The 18,277-nt window shown below is 44.3% G+C and overlaps 1 protein-coding gene across 2 annotated transcripts in view; it reads right to left on the bottom strand.

Moving 5' to 3' along the window:
• Nrip1 (nuclear receptor interacting protein 1) overlaps positions 1–17,948 on the bottom strand; it is an 83,852-nt gene extending 65,904 nt beyond the window's left edge. For both annotated transcript variants that reach the window (XM_057764619.1, XM_057764618.1), the window contains exon 1: positions 17,744–17,948. The gene's annotated coding sequence lies outside the window, so the exon portion shown is untranslated. The remainder of the gene's footprint in view (positions 1–17,743) is intronic.
• Positions 17,949–18,277: the final 329 nt, after the last annotated feature.

Raw genomic sequence — 18,277 nt, 5'->3', positions numbered from 1 at the left:
AGGATCCGTCTGAACTATGTAAGATGATAAGCAATACCTTAATTGCATTCATTTACATGACTTTGAAACTATTCTGGGCTGAAGTCATGACTGCAAGGTCACAGAATACAGAATGTAGAATGTATGCAATTCACCTCGGAGAAAAGATCCACTTAAAACTGCGTGGAAGCACCTTTTCCATCCCTCATTAGGAGACATCAAATGCTTAATGCAATCAACAGGTGCTGACATCTGTGCACAAACACATAAAGTCACCGATTTTATAAACGTAAACAAAACAGTAAGAATGTTTGAATAAGTCTATCACATACCATAGCTTTCTTAGTAAAATTCGCCTAGCTACATTGAGGCGAAGAATAATTCCATACACTTCAGCGGCATTTAAAAAACCAAAACACATAATACAGCTATTCCTTTCTACCATCCCACAAACGCCCGGAAACTAAAAACAATCTATAAAACCTGTAGTTTTAGGGAAAAATTGAAAACAAAGGATGTTATGTATACTAAAAAAAATCTCTAATATATATAAAACACCCTTCGCTTATAATTGTTTTCCTAATTGAGACATTTACAAGACAACTCCCTCACCCAAAGGTCCGGGAAAATTATGGAAGAGGGCCGAAGGATTGTAAAAGCCAAAGGACCGGAAGTCTCCTGGGAGACTGGACCTGACAAAAAGGTCAGGGAAGCTTCACCAAAAATCCGAAACAAGCTGTGAAGGATGAACCACCAGTGAACACGCTAACAAGAAAGAGGGACTTTTACAGGGCCCCGCCCATCGTCAAACAACTACAGATAACTAGGAAATGCTAGAGCAGGAACAATCAATCATCTTCCCAGGATGAGTCTCCGAATTGGTTATCCCATAGCAAGTGGTCGGGTCTGAAATCTTATCCATACAAGCAACAGTAAAGCAACTCAGCAGGTTGTTTTTACATATTTTTTCATTTTTAAACATAAGAATGATAACAACTAAAGAAAAAGAGGCCATGAATTGGAATGGGAGCCAGAGACGGTTCCATGGAAGGGGCTAGGAAAATTGATGAAGCTATACTTTTAAGGTTTTCTTTCTTCCTTGAAAAAGGATCTATAAGGCGAGGACTGCAGCTCCGTGGTGAGAGCTTGCAGACCTTTCCATCCCCAGTGCAAAAAAAGAAAAAAAGAAGCCAAGAGTTTCTGTTTCATTTTTAATAAGTGGAACAAGCACACGTTCCACTAACTGACTAGAGGATGCGCTTCCCATGTCTCAAGTCCAATTACCCCACATTAATAAAAGAAGGAAAATACCATAGGGTGAAAGAAACCCACGACCATAAATGACAGGGCGTGAGGAGTATGCTCTTCAACATCCCAGAACATATCAAAACACACGAAAACGCCAGCCGCACAAAATAGTTCCTCAACCGTAATAAAATGTAATTCTCAAAGAAATCAGCTATCACAACATTTGAATTCACCGCAAGAAAGATACTATAAAGATGGGTTGTGAGATACTTAAAAAATGCATATACTAGCACCATTACTTATAAACAAAAAATACACAGACTAGCACCAATACATAGAAATAAAAACACATACACCAGCACCGATACACATAAACAAAAAATACATACACCAGCACCAGTGCAGAGCATCAAGCCCTTGGTTGGGTTTTAAACAAATCACAGAAAAACCTCTCAAGATGCTTCTGTCTGTTAAGCTAGGGAAATCTCCCATATTTAATTCACTACCCAAGCACTTTTATATGATATCACCCAAGCCAACCTTTTGCAATTTAAAAGTGACTTAGGGAGAGAAAACAATGACATTACAAAATCTGCATGACTTCACCTTCTCTCTCTGCCTTGAAGGGCCAGACTTTAAATGTGTCATAGGCCCAGCCCACTTCATCCAACGCTTCTCCACAAAGAACACGGGGTGAATGTGGACTTACTATGACATTTCTAAATATACCCCAATATCGTGCGGCCACACGTTGTGATTTTTCTGTGTGCGCATGCGGGTGCAGGTCAGAGGCTGATGATGGAGTCTTCCTCTGTTACTCTGCACAGTATTTTTTGAGTCTCTCCCTGACCACGAGCTCACCCACCCAGCAAGTCTAACTGGTCTCTCATCCCAGGTGTCCCCACTGCGGATCCCAGGCTCTAACTCTAAGTCCTCAAGCTTACACAGTAAGAGGTCCATCGACTGAGCCTTCTTCTCCCTGCCCCACACCTTACCCTTTTTAAAATAACAAATGAAAAGGCTTCATTTGTATCTATAAATTAATTCACTCTGGATGAGCTTAGCTTTGAAATGCAGTTCAAGGTCAGAGAACCTGTAGCTTCGCCAAAGGGACTTCTGGTTTGTGGTCTTTTATCAGAAAGAGTGTGAGGCTGACTAGAAACGTCCAATACAGATTCCAATGCCCTTGGTCACATTTTCTTTGCACTAACACCTTGGATGGAGTATTAGCTTCTAACAGAAAGGCCATCTTGTTTCTCTGCACGCTTCTTATGTCCCATCTCAGGAGACAATGATTGAAGCTCCTTAGCACGTCAGCTGTCAATTATGATGACATTATCCTAAGTTCTAAAACATCCACAAAGAGGTCAGGATTTTTCCATTCCTTGGACATAAGACGACGTAGAGGCCAATTTTTATAAGCACAATTTCATCACGGTTTATTGTTAAATATTGCTATAATCTTGAATTGAAATTCAAGTATATTAACAGTATCACACAGCTTTCTGGAAAAAAAATCACAGAAATTGAAAAATAATCTGAGATCAAGGTGCTTTCCTGGTATTGGAGCGTATTTGGAAACATAATTTAAGTTTGCGTTCCTCCCCCATGCACTTTGTGAAGAAGCATTCACTGAAGTGGGCTGGGTCTACCACACAGTTAAAGAGCTGACCTTTCTCTGCAGACAGAGAAGGTGAAGACACCCGGCTTCTCTATCTCCCTCTCAGACGGCTGAAGAAACTCCACCCACGAAGCATGCGTGCATATAGTTCATACATTTCCCTTTCCCTTTTCTGTAGCTCAAGACATTTCAACAACACAAAGATCTTTTTTTCTTGAAGTCTTTCCCCCTTGAGCAGTCAGGGACTCAATCCCAGCATGCCTCTGATTCGCAGTGATCAATCCAGACCACTCCCCTTCATTTGGCCCCACAATCGAGGAGACAGTATTTTTCTGCTTTCTTCACACCACTGAAGCAAACTCAGAGGACTCCTGCAAATCAGTTACATACCCATAGCTAAGTCAGAGCTACCATGCGACACCAGCTGTTGTAATGTCACCTATAAGAAGGCCTAACTTATTAGGATTGAACCACAGAACTATCTAGTCTTGAATCTGGTTACTCCGCCTAGCCCTGCATTGCTTGGCCATGGAAATTCCAATCAAGCCCAAAGTGCAGGCTCCTCCCTAGCTCCTCATGGGGTCTCTTGGCAACACCGTGTCCTGGCCTGACGTGCACTGGGAAACTTTGAGTACAATAATTTCATTTCCTGAGCCTCTGCATGCCCAGCGACCATACATTCCCGATGCAGACTCGTGTGTGCGCACGAGGTGCCCGCTTGGATGCACGCCTTTCACATTTTCCTCTTCCTTTCCACCTGGTAAAATGCATATATATAATGATGGGGTAAACCATCTACGCGCTTGAAAAGGAGGTGCCTAAATAAAGGTGCCTATCAAGCCTATAAGCAAAAGGAGATCGTGGACTGTCGGTGTTGCTCAGGTAACCCAAGAGAAGGATGACAGAGAAGGCAGAGGAGAGCTCAAAGGCGCTCCAGACAACGAGAAGCACCTGCTACAGACTATGTTAAAGCACAGCTTCCTCTAGGAAATAGTTCCCCTTCGTACCTCACCTGTTCACCCGCCCATTTCGCAGGCAACTCCATAAACAGCAGTTATCCCCATTATAAAACAGTTGACGGTTAAAACAATGAGCCAACCAAGAAAGTACAATATTCCATAACTGACATTTACAGCACCGGCCTTGGACTTCTAATCTTTACCAGACGGGCACACAAATCAATCCATCGGCTCATAAAGGTGTGCTTTTTTAACCTCTAAAGCAGATGGGATTGGCCAGAAGTGTCTGGCATGTCAAACTGCTAATCACCGCTGCCCTTTGCACAAAATAACCCACTTAAGTTGAGGCATGGTTGCACTGTAACCGACATTAGTCTGTGGGAAACCCATTTAACTGTCACACACCCCTGCCACGCCGGTTCTCCCTTAATTAAGCCTAATGCCTTATGCTTTGACCTTTTGTTCTAGCCTATTAACCCTATCCAGTACAAGTTCAATTATGTTAAACTAAAAACTTTGCTGTAACATATTAAATGCCAAGCTCCAAAAATCACAAGGGGCATCATCCTAGCTTTAGGTTCTACGCACCTTGATATTCAATTCATTAAAAAAAAAAAAAAAAGGAGAAGAAGAAGAAAAGAATCAGACTGGCTTCCGAAGTCATGCTGATTTTACAGAGTCGAGAAGAACCACATTACCATTCTCGCCCAAGCTCCTTCTTTTATAAAAGGAACAAGGCAGAAAACATTAAATGACTCACCCATTTCATAGCTTCGCCATGGCTATCAAACACCATGGTGCCTATGATGAACAGCTAAACTACCCTGCACACCGCTAAGAATACTATTTTATGTCTCAGGATCCTTTAGGATACATTAAAAAAGAAAAAAAATCCTGAAACAAAATAAAGCATGACTTCAGTATAGTTTAGAAGTGATTTTTTCCTTTCTCCTCCAAGACACCAACACTTCCTCTTCTAGGTTCACTTCCTTTTCCTCTTAAGCAATCCCAGCACCCCGGTCACCAAAGACTGTCAAGGACTGCAACGCCCCCAAGGCGATACGTGCAAAGGTAATTATTCTCTGATGTTTCATCGACAAGCTCAACTGAGCCAATAATTTGAGCTACAGCATGCAACATCACAAGACAAAGTTATCGCCCATATATATTTCTGACTAGATCTTTTCGACGCGGACATAAATATGGATTTCTGTTCAGCGACAAGAATTACAAAAACCAGAAACAAAAATTTTTTTAAACTTCACGGTAAAATAAAATCGAGCCCAGTCCAAACTGGCAAGCTGGATTTATCACCCAGTAATCTACGTTACTAATTTTCATTCCATATACTTCATACCACGACAAAAATGCTGTATGGTTTCCGCCGGCACATAACAACGACAACATCAAAGACATGTAATTTAAAATGTCTATAGCAACTACCAGGCCACGGACATTGTTCAGGCTTGCGGGGCTGGGAAGATGACTCGGTGGTGAAGATGGACTACTGCTCCTGCAGAGGACCCAAGTTCTGCTCCTAGCACCCCATCATATGCTCACAAGCCAGGGCAATCCCTTCTCCAGGGGACTTGATGCCCTCTGACCTCCACCTTCATGCATGGTACGTATACACTCACACAGACACACATGTATAAACATAAATAAAAATAAACGAATACATGCTACCTTTAGCCTTTCAAAGGGCTAACACCAAGATATTACCATTTTGTTCATGGCCGAAAGGACCAAGTTTTAAACTCATTTCTATATTAAGTAACATTCTTAACTACTTTAAGTTCTGAATTTCACAGGTTGAAGGTTACCTACTTACCATGCCATGGAACATGTAAGTTTGCAAAAGCAGTATCATTCAGACTTGCAAAAGCAGCAAAACAACTAACCATTCTAATATTAAGGGTGGGAGTTTGTACAAAAAGTAAAAACAAAGTCAGCGAATGTAATAGAACAAGTCCCTCAAAGAAAGAATTCCCGGGCATCATGGAGTGGAATATACAAGAACGAATAAAACAGGAAACTTGTGGATGAATAGCTGGTCAAACTCAAGAAACACCTGACTTCACTGCCAGGTATAGGTGACATTGTGCTCACTAAAAACTTTGTCTTGGGCTGGTGAGGTGGCTTGGAAGGTAAAAATCAAGTGGTACCAAGCCGGAAGCCCTGAGTTCAATCCCTAGAGCTCAGGAAGTGAAAGAAAGCCAAGTGTGCCCTGTTGTGTTGGCACCCCCACAAACACACGCACAAATCGGTGTTTAATCATCTGTACATACCTAGATAATGTTCACGTTTCACCTTGCATTTAAAACTAAACCTCTCAGCAGCGAGACATTTCTGAACTCCATTTCCACACACTTTTGTTTTCTGCCTCCCATCACAATGATTATCAGTCAACACAATGCCACTATAACAGGATTCATGGCCAGAGAAGAGCAGACCTGTCCTTATGCCCCACAAAAGGCAAGTGTCACATCACCGTCATCCTACAACGTTACCAGGCTTTGGGTCACCAATCATCCTGGATATGTTTACTTCGTAGGGGTATTAAAACCCAAAACTATCCAAGTCCAGTGGCCCATGCTTTTAATCCCTGTACTCAGCAGACAGAGGCAGGCAGATCTCTGAGTTCAAGGACAGCCTGGTGAACACCGGTAGTTCCAGGACAACCAGGGCTACACAAGAAAACTCTACCTCAAAGCGGGGGTGGGGGGGGTGGGGGAGGATGAACTCTAGGGAAGTACTGTCCCAGTGACCACATTCCTACCCTCAAAACTAAGTCTATACAGAAATTTGTTATTTTTGTTTTGTTCCAGACAAGTATGCACTCACACTCTCTCTCACTCTCTCTCTCTCTCTCCTCCTCCTCCTTCTCCTCCTCCTCCTTTCTACCCTTCCATAACCTTGGGGAACACTCTCTGTAGACCACACTAGGCTAGAACTCACAGAAGTCTGCCCACCTCCACCTCCCTTGGATCACCACATCTGGCTAGGCATAAACCTGTAAGATGTGTTTTAAGGATGTGTCCATCTTCCTAAGCAGTCGAATCCACATGATTACACATGCCCAGCTAGTCAATCCTTTTGGCTACCAGAAGCCAAGGAAAACTGCTTAAAGGGCTCAGAAATACTGTTTCACTTCTTTAAAAATAAATAAGGAAGAAAGAAATTAAATGTTGTCTACAGATTTTGCTAAACATATTTTCTAATCTAATTTGTATAATTTGAAGACAGTATTTATTATAAAACACATTCTCATTTCAAGTGTCAATTAATTATAATGTCACCAACAGTAATGTTCACTTTTCTCTCTCATAATTAATAGAACTGAAAAGAAGATATATTTTAAGCATACACTATTATTCCTTTTAGAAGTGCTAGTTTAAATAGACCAAAGAAATGCAGAACACGATGATTCGAAAGTTCCACATAACAGTTAGCAGCAGTCATCAACAACAGATTGAGATTGGCCCAATTCTAGTCAACAATATTCATGGACTGGACACTCTCCTTTAAGGCAAGCCCTGGGGCGCGAACTCTCACCAATGAGCAAGCTCTTCTGCATGGAGTTCACAGTCCACTGAGAAAACACACCAGACAAATGGGCTATTGGGGTCAGTGAATATAACCGCGAGGGAAAGATCATGCTTGTGGGGGTACAGGTAGCTCCTGAACTCTCTTGTCCACTGTCACCATAAATAAGACTGTTCCAATCTGCTTCCAGCGTGAGGCATTCGGTCAGCTTGCGGCCTGTTACGGGGGATACAGTTAGTTATGCTCTCTTCCTCACTTCTAGGGGTGCAGAGTAAGGTATCCTTGGCTCAAAGCACATAAAACCACTGGTGCTGTGCTCTCGATTGTATAAAAAGACCCCAAGCAGCTCCTTTGATAGCATTGGTCATCATAAGACGAGTTGGTGGGAGTACCCTGGTCACACCAGTCAACTAACGGTGCCTGGTTCTGCTAAGTCTGCACATAGAAAGCTCCCCTGTTGCTTTTCAAAATTATTTTTTATTTCACGTTTTTTTAGGTTATGATTACATCATTTCTTCCCTTTCCTCAACCCAACTCCTTCCACATATCCTGCCTTGCCCTCTTTCAAACTTCATAGTCTCTTTTTCTTTAATGGTTGTTGTTGCTGGTGGTGATGATGATGATGATGATGTGTGTGTGTATTTTTGTGTGTATTCCTGTGTGTGTGTGTGTTCTTAAATACATAAATACAAACTGCTCAGTCCATATAATGGTACCTGAACGTACATCTTCAGAGCTGACTATTTGGTATAGGTTAGTCAGTGGGTGTGCTCTTCCCTGGGGAAGACTAGTTCTTCAACTCTCAGCACTCCTTAGCTGTCTAGGGGAACCTGAAACCACCACTTTACTAAACCAGCATAATCCCTAACTAGATCCTAAATCCGTGTCCTTATACCCACAGATAAGCATAGTGCCTCCCTCTCTTCAAGGGAACTTCTCTTTGTAGCAGACACAGACAAGCACACAAAATCACAACTGATCAAAATGCAGAGTCCTACATCAGAGGCTTGGGGAACATTCTGGAAGATGGGGTAGAAAGACTGTATGAGCCAGAGGATCAGGGAGTTTGCCTTGAGATTATGTCTCCTAGAAATGTCAGAGACACTGCCCCTGAACTCTCACCAACAGGACTTCCTAAGAAAGACTTGAAAAAAATCTATAATACCAATAGACATACTAACATAGAAGGAAGAAAGCCCAGGAAACCTCAGCCCTGTGGCTGTTGAAGCAGAATTGAAAAGCGTATGAAGACTCAAAACAAAGCATTTGCATGAACACGCACATACCTGTACTACAAAATGGCTGAGAAGGTATATTCAAGTCATAGAGTGAATCCTAAGGTTACTCTGAGGGCCACAAGGAAATAGAGTGCCAAGACCACAGAGAGGTAGTTGTGCATGCTCACCTCTCAAGACACAACACTGAGTAAGGATTACTCATCTTGCCTTGGCTTTAACGTGTCCTTTACTGTGCTGCATCCACTGCTTCTCTCTCTCTCTCTCTCTCTCTCTCTCTCTCTCTCTCTCTCTCTCTCTCCCCCCCCCACCCCCTCTCTTTCCTTCCTGAACTTCATCAAGAAAACAAAAACAGAAACAAAAGAGTTAAAAGAAAATCACGACATGACTTCACACCCTGGATCTATCCAACCTCCAGCCAGGTTAATTTTACAGGCTCAGTTTCCTCCCCTTGGGAATTTTGAAGTTAACAATGACACAACGTACTGAGCAATTTAGTAATCGTTTACCCAAATGTATGGCTTCCTGCAGTGGGTAGATGAGAAATTCCAAAATTAAGGGGGAAACAATATTAAACAGCAAGGATTAGGATGGAGAGGGGAAATCATGCGTAAGTCCCAAGCATACTTGTACTAAGGAGGAAGCAGGATGAGAGACCCCCTAGACCGAGTGCTTAACTTCACACCATCTATGGCTTTCTATCAGGTCTTCTTGCACCCCGAAAATACACCACGATATTATTTCAATTTGTGGAGCTTCAAAATTCAGTGGAGAAACCACAACACTGATTCACACGGGGGGGGGGGGACCCTCCTCTGCGGCAGAGCTATTCTCTACCGTGGGTTCTGCCTCAGTGATACAAAGCATGGAGACACTAAGAAAGCACCAGATGGTCAATTCAAAACTCTCGGTCCACCCTTATGCTTGCTATCACATAGAATCGGTCTCTTCCATTGAACTCAGTATAGTCATGGAAGGGTTGGACAAAAAAATACCAATACATAATCTGAACCAGAAGATCTCCTCCCCAGACTGTTCACTTTGAGAGTTCCTCTCCTACTCAGCCAGAATAAAATATCTAGTCTCTTAATAAAAGAGAGGAGCAAAACATTATCTTGCAGCTTTTATGGGAATCCTTTGTTGCCCAACATTTCCTTGGCAATCCAACATTCAAAGCACACCAGAAAATATTATGTATATTCACTTTATAGCTCACTCTATGTCTCCAACACAATTTCAGCTTGTACCTTTGAGTGTACAGGGAACCACTCAGCCAGAGTGGTTTGGGGTTCCAAATTCCATAAATTTTAAATGAATCTAGTAAAAAAAAAAAAAAAAAAAAGGCGGAGAGGTTTATAACTTCGTTTCTCATTGCCTCAACAATAAAAGCACACGACCGGTGTGTACTTAAAACTGCACTCTCTGCCACCAGCCTCCTAAGTCAAAGTGCTCCCTCCTCACTAAGGACTACTCCCCCAATGAAGCCAATTGTCCCTTATCTCTGGCCTTCCAATAAACTCAGAAATGCATTATCTGTTTCCTGTTGGGAGCTCAGACGGTGCTTTATTAACATATCATAGCCTTTAACAAACCGTTGTGGGTGAAGAAAAGGTACTAAAAAGAAAATCGCATTAAGGATAGTCAAGGGTTGCGATTTTTCAACTAGGAAGGCTAAACAGCAGCTCCCTGAAGTGGACAAACACACTTAGGCCTGGGAGCACCAGGATTAAGAGAATGACAAGCTATTTTAATGAATTATGTCAAGAAACACAGCGGCGTCCACCGCTTTGAAGAACACTGCAATACTTCAGTGGTGCACTTCAGAGGAGCTAGCGCTGGAGGGAGAGTAGCCAGCTGCCCTTGGGGACTGAGTTTGGGGAAAGTAGCCAGCTGCCCTCGGGGACTAGTTTTCCTCTGGTTAAGGTTAGGAAGCCAGGGAACCAATAAAAGAGGGGCCTTCCCAGAGAAACGGGACTGTGAGCATCAAGCTGGGAGATTTGTCCTTGGAACCTAGGTTTGTGGCTATCAGGTAGGAGAGCAATGGTTCTTAATGGCTTCCTGAAAGTCAGCTGGTAGCTATTTTCCTTTTCCAAAGACGGCATATTCTCGTGGAAAATGAAATTAGCTGTGTGACCTCAGGCAAGTGACTCTGGCAGCTCACAAACTGGGTTTCTGTAGCTATAAACTAGAGGAAATAATCTCTATGAGTCTCGGGGGTATTTGCAAGGATTAAAAGTGAAAAATGCATGTAAACTGGCCAGAACCATGCCTGCTACAAAGCAGTCGCCTCCTGAGGATGAGTTCACTTCCTTTCCCTGCTCCTGCCCCTCCTCTTGAGGGCGGGAAGGGGGTCAAACAGCAAAAGGCATGTAGCAACACAAGTTCTGCGCATGCTAAGTTTTCACTCAGTCGTCTCTGCTCCTTCTAAAACCACCAGTTTGAAATCCTGAGCAATATGTATTGACACGGAGCCGCAGAATCTCAGAACAGAAAATCACATCTGACCTCTCATGCCACGGATGTTGTTGCCCAGGGAGACAAAAGGACTTCCCTTTTAGCAGAATCCAATACTGATTTAGTAGATTACGCTAGAAAAAAAAATGTAGAATGAAAAAGTACTATTTTTAATGCATTTTTTGCAAAAATCAAAAATCAAACCCGATCCTGCATGACCCTTTGTGTCATTTTGGTGAAATACTGCAAGGGTAATTAACTAATTTGGAGTTTTCTCATGTTTCTCAAGACTTTTCCTTCTGTCTCTCCTTCCTTAATTTGTTTCTTTTCCCGGCATATAAATCAACCTCTCTGTTACTAGATTACGGAAAACTCAAAATTCAGGAATCAAAAACTTAAACTATGGTTTTCCCCACCCAGTTATCATCCACTCCTTAAAGGTCCTATCTCTTAGGTTGCAGGTGTCCTTCGGTGGGAGAGCACATACATGCCTAACATGCACAAGGCTCTGGGTTTAATCCTCAACAACAACACACAGACACACACACAAACACAAAGGAGAGGGCCGGAGGGAAGAAAGAATGAAGACAGAACCATCTTTCTCTATTTCTAGAGAGATTCCTCAAGAAGTCCCATTTTGTGCAGCACTTCCAAATCTTAATATCTGATTCCAACAGTATCGGCCAGGTTCTTACCCACCTTATTAACAGCCCACATTAAAAACTATGTTATAATATTATTCTCACTTTAAGCTTGTATCTAAGCATAAATCCACACCTCACCCTTGCAACGCTAAATTAGCATCTGACATTTTTAATGCAATGCTATTTAATATGTTCACATGTTATGTCTAGATAAATTCAATAATTAAAAGCTCATAACCACAGCAGCCAACTTAACCACCATACACAATCATGAGTTTCCTCCCAACTCTTCTAAAGCTAATCACCACCATGTTACTTTGTACCTTCACAGAGCTGGTAAAGACCATGAAGGAAAATATTCAAAGCAAACTACTAACAATACAAGCTCCAAACTCCTTAGCTCCCGAGTTGCCCACAATCCTTTGCAGCCGATGGAAATTGCACGGTTCCAAAGGAGTAACCTTGCCTATCATTAAACGGGCTTTCTTAATTAGAAGTCCAAAAGTGAAAGATTCCCTTCCACCGAAGCTCTCAGTAAACAGCAGCATGAGGCTCCTAGTCCCAGGTGGGAAACTCAGGCTGAGAAGTTAAGGACCTAGCAGGCTTCTAAATTTAATGTTTCTTGAAACCCTGGGCTAGCCACACAAAATTTAAGGCAAATAAAGGATATTCTTCCTTTCATCCTTAAAGATCTTTTTGAAAAAAAAAAATTTTAAACCCACAAATCTAAAAAAATAAATCACGACAACAAAAGGTGGGTTTTAACGAGTTTTTCATTCCTAGAGTGGGAAGTGAGAAATCTGAGGGAAAGTGAAGAGGGATACTTTGAAATTTCAAATGCAGCTATTTACTCTGACCAATGCTAATTCGGTTTCCAGATTTCCACACAAAACCCTTGGTTGAGCCCTGTCCCATTAACTGAAGGCCCAAGAAGAGGAAAGGAGGAGAGCAAGATGGGGGACCCAGCAGGACGGGGACGTCACAATTACCTTCCCAGCCTTTGTTTCAATGTATGCTGCCACCCTGCTAGGCATTACTTCAACCAAAAATCAAACCAGGTGAATCATAACTTCTAATTATCCATCTGATTAGCTTCAAGAATAATCTGTCTTAGAAACTGACATATATTAAAAGTATTTCCAGCCTACTACTGTAGATAACATGCTCTCCTTCAGGACAGAAGTAACCTTTCTTCTTGCCCTCTGGGTTGCCAGCCTTCAGATTTGCGGCTCTCTATAGCTCCCCTAGAGTTCTAGGCTAATATCCCTAGCATGATTCAAACTCCTAAAATATAATTGTAAAATGGATCACAGTTTTGAAAATCCACTTCTATTCTCCGTTATAGGAAACTACAGAAAAATTGTCTTGTTTAAGGCATATTGATAATCAATAATACCACAAGTTTTATAATGTTTTATCTGACATGACTGCAATAAAGTGCGGGGACTAATTAGAATGTCAGGGTCCACAAAACAGAATACACAGTAACAGCTACAAAAAATGGCATGACCTTCTAGGAGTTTACATACCAGATTTCCCCCATGAAAAACGCATCTTACATACCCACAGCAACACACGAGTTTTGTCCAAAACAAACTCCAATCCAAGTTTTAGAATTTCTATACATCTAGTGTATATACAAATTGAATATTGGATATCAGTGATGAAGAAGGAAAAGAAAAATGATGGGCATCTAGGCACACTGTTTGTTGGGGAACCCTGATGAGACTTTTGGTCTCTTTGCTGTCCATTCCCCTTGAACAATGAGACAGTATACTTAACCTTAGCCAGTTACACCAAGCCATCGCCACCACGGAGTCTGTACAAAGATGTCCACCCCCGGAAACCTCGGGACCAGTTTCCCATGTCTACAGTAATCTTATCAAAACCACAAATCTTAAAATGAAGAGATGAAAGAAAAGGGCATAATATTCACTTTCTTCCGAGTAAACTCTACCTCCTGGTTCTATTCTGGTACCCAGTTTTGACCTTCCATTTCAGATACACTTAGGGAACATTTCAAAACTCGCTGTGAATCTGCACAAATGGAGAACTTGCCATTTCACTCCCTCGAACAATCACTGTTTATATAATATTGCTGGCCTCATAAAAGGGAATCCATTACCATCAGCAATTCACCGGCCCCGGCCAGCATCAGACACAAACACGGATGGGAAACAAGATCTCCCTCCTCCATTTACTTTTTCTTCCAACTTTTGCGCAGATCCCAGTGTGTGCCGTGGGCCTGCTTCATCCTCTGACATGCCTGGTGGCCACCTTCCTCAGGTCCATCCTGGAGTTAGGTTTCTGACGGTTGTTATGCAAATACTACTGAATGCATGTGCTCATCCCCTGGTTTCTGAAATGCTACCATTTCAGGAGCTCAATCCCACACTGTTTAATTCAGACCCAACTCTGTCCATCCAGGAAGTTACTCTTCCATGCTCTGCTGAAAACAGCTCAGCTCTTCAGCAGAAGTCAAGGTCTTTTAAATGAAAGTATGCCTCCAGTGGGAAGACAGGGGCACACAGGGTTTTGCTAAGAGCAGCAAATACTTTTGCCTCAGTCACCATCCCTGTAAGAATAAGTCATTATGAGAAAGTACACAACCCATTCAGACTGTAGCAGTCCCCTGAAAGGGAAGGAGCAACATCCAGAGTAACCGGCAGCCTGCCACACATGGGGAAGAAAGCTCAACAAATTAAAGCCATTTTCATGGAGGAGAGGAAAATGGCTAGAGATGCGTGATTTGTTTATCCCGGAGAGGAGGGTATGGGGGAAAGGGAGGGAGAGACAGTAGGGGCAGAGAAAGAAACTGACCCAGGCTTTAAAAACTGTTACGCAATCTAAATTTGAAAACATAAAAGGGACTCATGGTTTAAAACGAATGCCTTTTACTGATTCGAATTTAAATGTCTTAAATGTATTTTTAGTTGAATGATCTTTTAACTTCATACATCAAAGTGTTATTACTTTTCTGGAAAACGTAAGTTGCTGACAATCTTTAGGCTTACAAATTAAAAAAAAAAAAATCTAACACCTTTAACCTCATAGATCCTAAGCCACCCTGATTTAAAATGACCTCCAGGCCATGATCTTCTAGTCCTGGTTTGAGAGGAAATCTGCACAATCAGCAATAACTTCTTTTTCTCTCAACTATCCAGGGAGCCGAGGATGGCGTGCCTATCCCGATCTCCCTATGTGTTCCACTAGATTGACATATTTTGCCTCATCTGTCACCCTTCTACGAAACTCGGCTTTCAGATAGGAGTTAATTCATTTTTAGTTGTCCTCAATGTTCTAAAATAGTGATGTTTGACAGAATTAATACAGTGCTCCAGTTCTCCCTGTTCAACTGATATTTAATTAAAGATCTTGGAGGCCATCTTTCAGGCTACACGTTTCAAGGAGGAACATTACTTCCTCCTTGGACAATGTGCTAAGCCACATGGCAGAGGCTGCCTCCCAAAGGTCCCCTGTTCAACAGACGGCTTTGCTGCCTGTAAACCACCAGCCGGACAGACTATCACTCTCTCTCACGGTGACTGTATGCTCACATATCGGAACCCAAATTCAACCACTGCCTACTTCTCCCTGACCTTTTCAATGTCTAGAACGTTTGCAGTGGCAACACTCCTCCCTCTGTATCCTTACCATTGCTTTCGTTTCCCTTGAACCTCAAAAGGCACTGAGAACACTTATTTCGCAATGTTTCTTGAATCTCTGAAAACACAGAAAAATCTAAGTCCGAGCCACCTGACATGCAGTACAAGCTTAAAAGCCTCCGTCCTAAACTTCTGAATTAATATCTTTGGAGCACAGCCCACTTGAGTTGATATGTCATAATTTTCTATTCTGGAGGTGGCGTGGATAATTTAAATTGGCACTCGCTGTCTACTACTTAAATAATTGTTCTCCTGGATGGCCTTTGGAAAGCCTGAAGTTCTCAATCATGTTTGGACTAAACAGCACCCATAAGGGACATGTCGATGTAAGCAAACTCCAGGAGCCATAAACTAACAAACAGACTCTAGGTGGTGGTATAGGTTATTTTTTATCACAATGTTTTGCTCTTAAAACTGGAAAACTCAGAGGAGCCCTAGCCTCATCCACCAACACTTCCCCTTGGCTAACTCACACTATTTCCAGATATCTCAGCAAGAAAAATTCAAGTTCAACAAAGTTTGGAAACACAGACGAGTGGTTCGCAGTCTTCTCCTGGACTTTAAGCCTGACTTTCAACTATCCCAAAGGCACTGCACGGAACTCCCTGGCATAAAAGCAGCAACCAAACTGCCCTCGTTATTTACTTCTTGAATATGTTTTCCTCGTTCTCCCCCTGTACTTCAAAGGCTAAGTTTGTTAAGAACTCTCCCTACCACCGTATAAAGCAGTCTGGAGTTAAGTATCCAGTCCTAGAGGACACAGGTAGTGCCTGCTGCACTAACTGATCGTCTTTCTTTGTCTATGGGAACTCAGTCCAAGCAGAGAAAGTTCCCATTGGTGTTGAAGCCAGGCTCCCTGAATCAATTAAGCCCTATGGACATTTCCAGGCTGCTGGGCAAAACCAGGGCAACTCACTTGGAAGTGGGAGAGCATTTCAACACACTCCAGACAGCAGCCACGTTTAGGGGCCACGCACATGAAGCACCGTTTGTTTAAAAAGTCGACTTACTTCACTGTCTCTTAGACAAAGGTGGCAAACTGATGATTAAACTCTGAATAATAGCATTGGGAAGATGCCGCCCACTTGCTAAGACCCATGATTCACTAATAACCAGGTTCACTGTAATTCATAACTTTACAGAATGAATTACTGAAGCCCCTTGCTTTACAAAATCCAAGAAATACAAAGACTACATATCATTTACGTATATATAGGTGTATACAGACACAGACAAACAGACACAGCAACCTTGTTTTACTTTTAGACAGTGTCTCTCTTCCTCTAAAAACACGGTTTTCCCTGTGTCACTCATTTAGCAGACAAACTCCAACCTCGTGCCACAAAAATGAGCTAAGTTATTGCACCTCAGAACGTCGGGACTTTCCCCTAACTAAACTGACCCATTAATTAAAAATACATATATATCTCAACATAAAATTACCTAACATTCTGTTCTTCGTTTACGACCGCCAGAATCCAATTAAATTACTGACAAGATGGAAGGTAGAAACTCCTGGAATGCCTCAGAGATCAACATGTGTCAGACTCACAGCCAGTCCGCCTTTTAAACACTGTGAATTCCTTTGTTCCTTCAGTCTGAACATCAACTCCTGATTAAAATTTGTAAACTACTTTGGGAAAGATGGGAGGGTCTGGGGAGTGTTTCCACGGAAGAGGGTTTCCTCAAACAACAATAGTAGTAAGGACGAGAGTGGTACGAGAGAAGAGCGTCTCCCTGGACTTCACCAGACTCAACGCTAAATGCGAACCCAGCTCTCGGATGCTGGGGAAAAAACCAGGTTGAGGCCTCGGGTGCAAGGCGCCTCGCCCTGCCTCGTCAGGCGGGGACCTGGTGCCCAGCAGGCCGGGCCTGGGGTTCAGCGCTGTCCCTGTTCCGAGTCACTTTTCCCTGCCGGAATCGGCGAGCACCGCGCTGGGAGGCACCGGCAAGAGGCGGGGAGCAGCGCGGGCGCCACCGCGGGCACCGCTGGGCGGCAGGACCGAGCGGCGCAGCAGCCAGCGCCCGGGGCTCGGGGCCAACAGGGGCAGCCAAGCGGGCTCGACCCGGGCCCCGCGACCCGGCCACCCGCGTGGGTCCCGGCGCAGAACACCCAGGGCGGCTGCGCCCCTCGCGCCACGGCTGGCACGGACGAGCCCACGGCTGGGAACTCTACAACTTGGCGGCCGCGCCGGCCGGGCCCGCGAGTTCCCGGGGAGACCCGGAGCCAGGAGCGGCGGCAGGCTGTCCCCGGGATCCGTGTCGCCGGCGCCCCCCGTGGGCCTCCCCGGCCTCCGCCGCCTCCACGGGCCGTGCACCCAGGCCGTGCCCGGGCGGCTCGGCGTCCGCTCCGCCAGCTCCACACGGAGCCCGGGCCGCGATCGCCACTCACCGAGGCCGCCGCGGCTCCGGGCCGCCGATCCGCGTCGCTCCCTCCTTCCCGGGTTAGCCGTGCCCTGCGGCCGCGCGAGGCCACGGGCGGTGCGCACGGGCGGGCTGGGGCCGGCTCGTCCTCCGCCTGCGCCGCGATCGCCGTCGCCTCCCGAGTTCGGGGCTCTGCTGCAATGTCTGCGAGGCTGACTTTGAGCGCCTCGCTCGCCGCCCGCCCGCCGCAGCCGCGCTCCTCCCTCCACCGCCGAGTTCGCGGCGGCCGGGTCCCTCCCCTCGCTGCTCCACGCCATTCAGCTCTTCAGCCAAGTTTCTTAACCCTTTTCTGCCCCTCCCTCCCATTGTCACCCCGGCTGTTCGCGTACCCGGCGGCTCGCTGTAGCTGGGGAGCCTACCCAGCTCCTGAAGGCCTCCTCTCGGGTGCTCCGGGTGGGGTCCCCGGGGCCGCGCGGCCTTGAAGGCAGAGAGAGAGGACGCAGTTCGACCAGGAGAGGGGGGTGCCTTGCGCCCCAAACCGGAGCCCTGGCTTTCCGGCTCC

Source organism: Chionomys nivalis, chromosome 3 (assembly GCF_950005125.1).
Source record: "Chionomys nivalis chromosome 3, mChiNiv1.1, whole genome shotgun sequence".
NCBI classification, from domain to species: Eukaryota; Metazoa; Chordata; class Mammalia; order Rodentia; family Cricetidae; genus Chionomys; species Chionomys nivalis.
The sequence above is the reverse complement of the archived record's forward strand: the minus strand, read 5'-3'. Positions and strand labels throughout refer to the sequence as shown.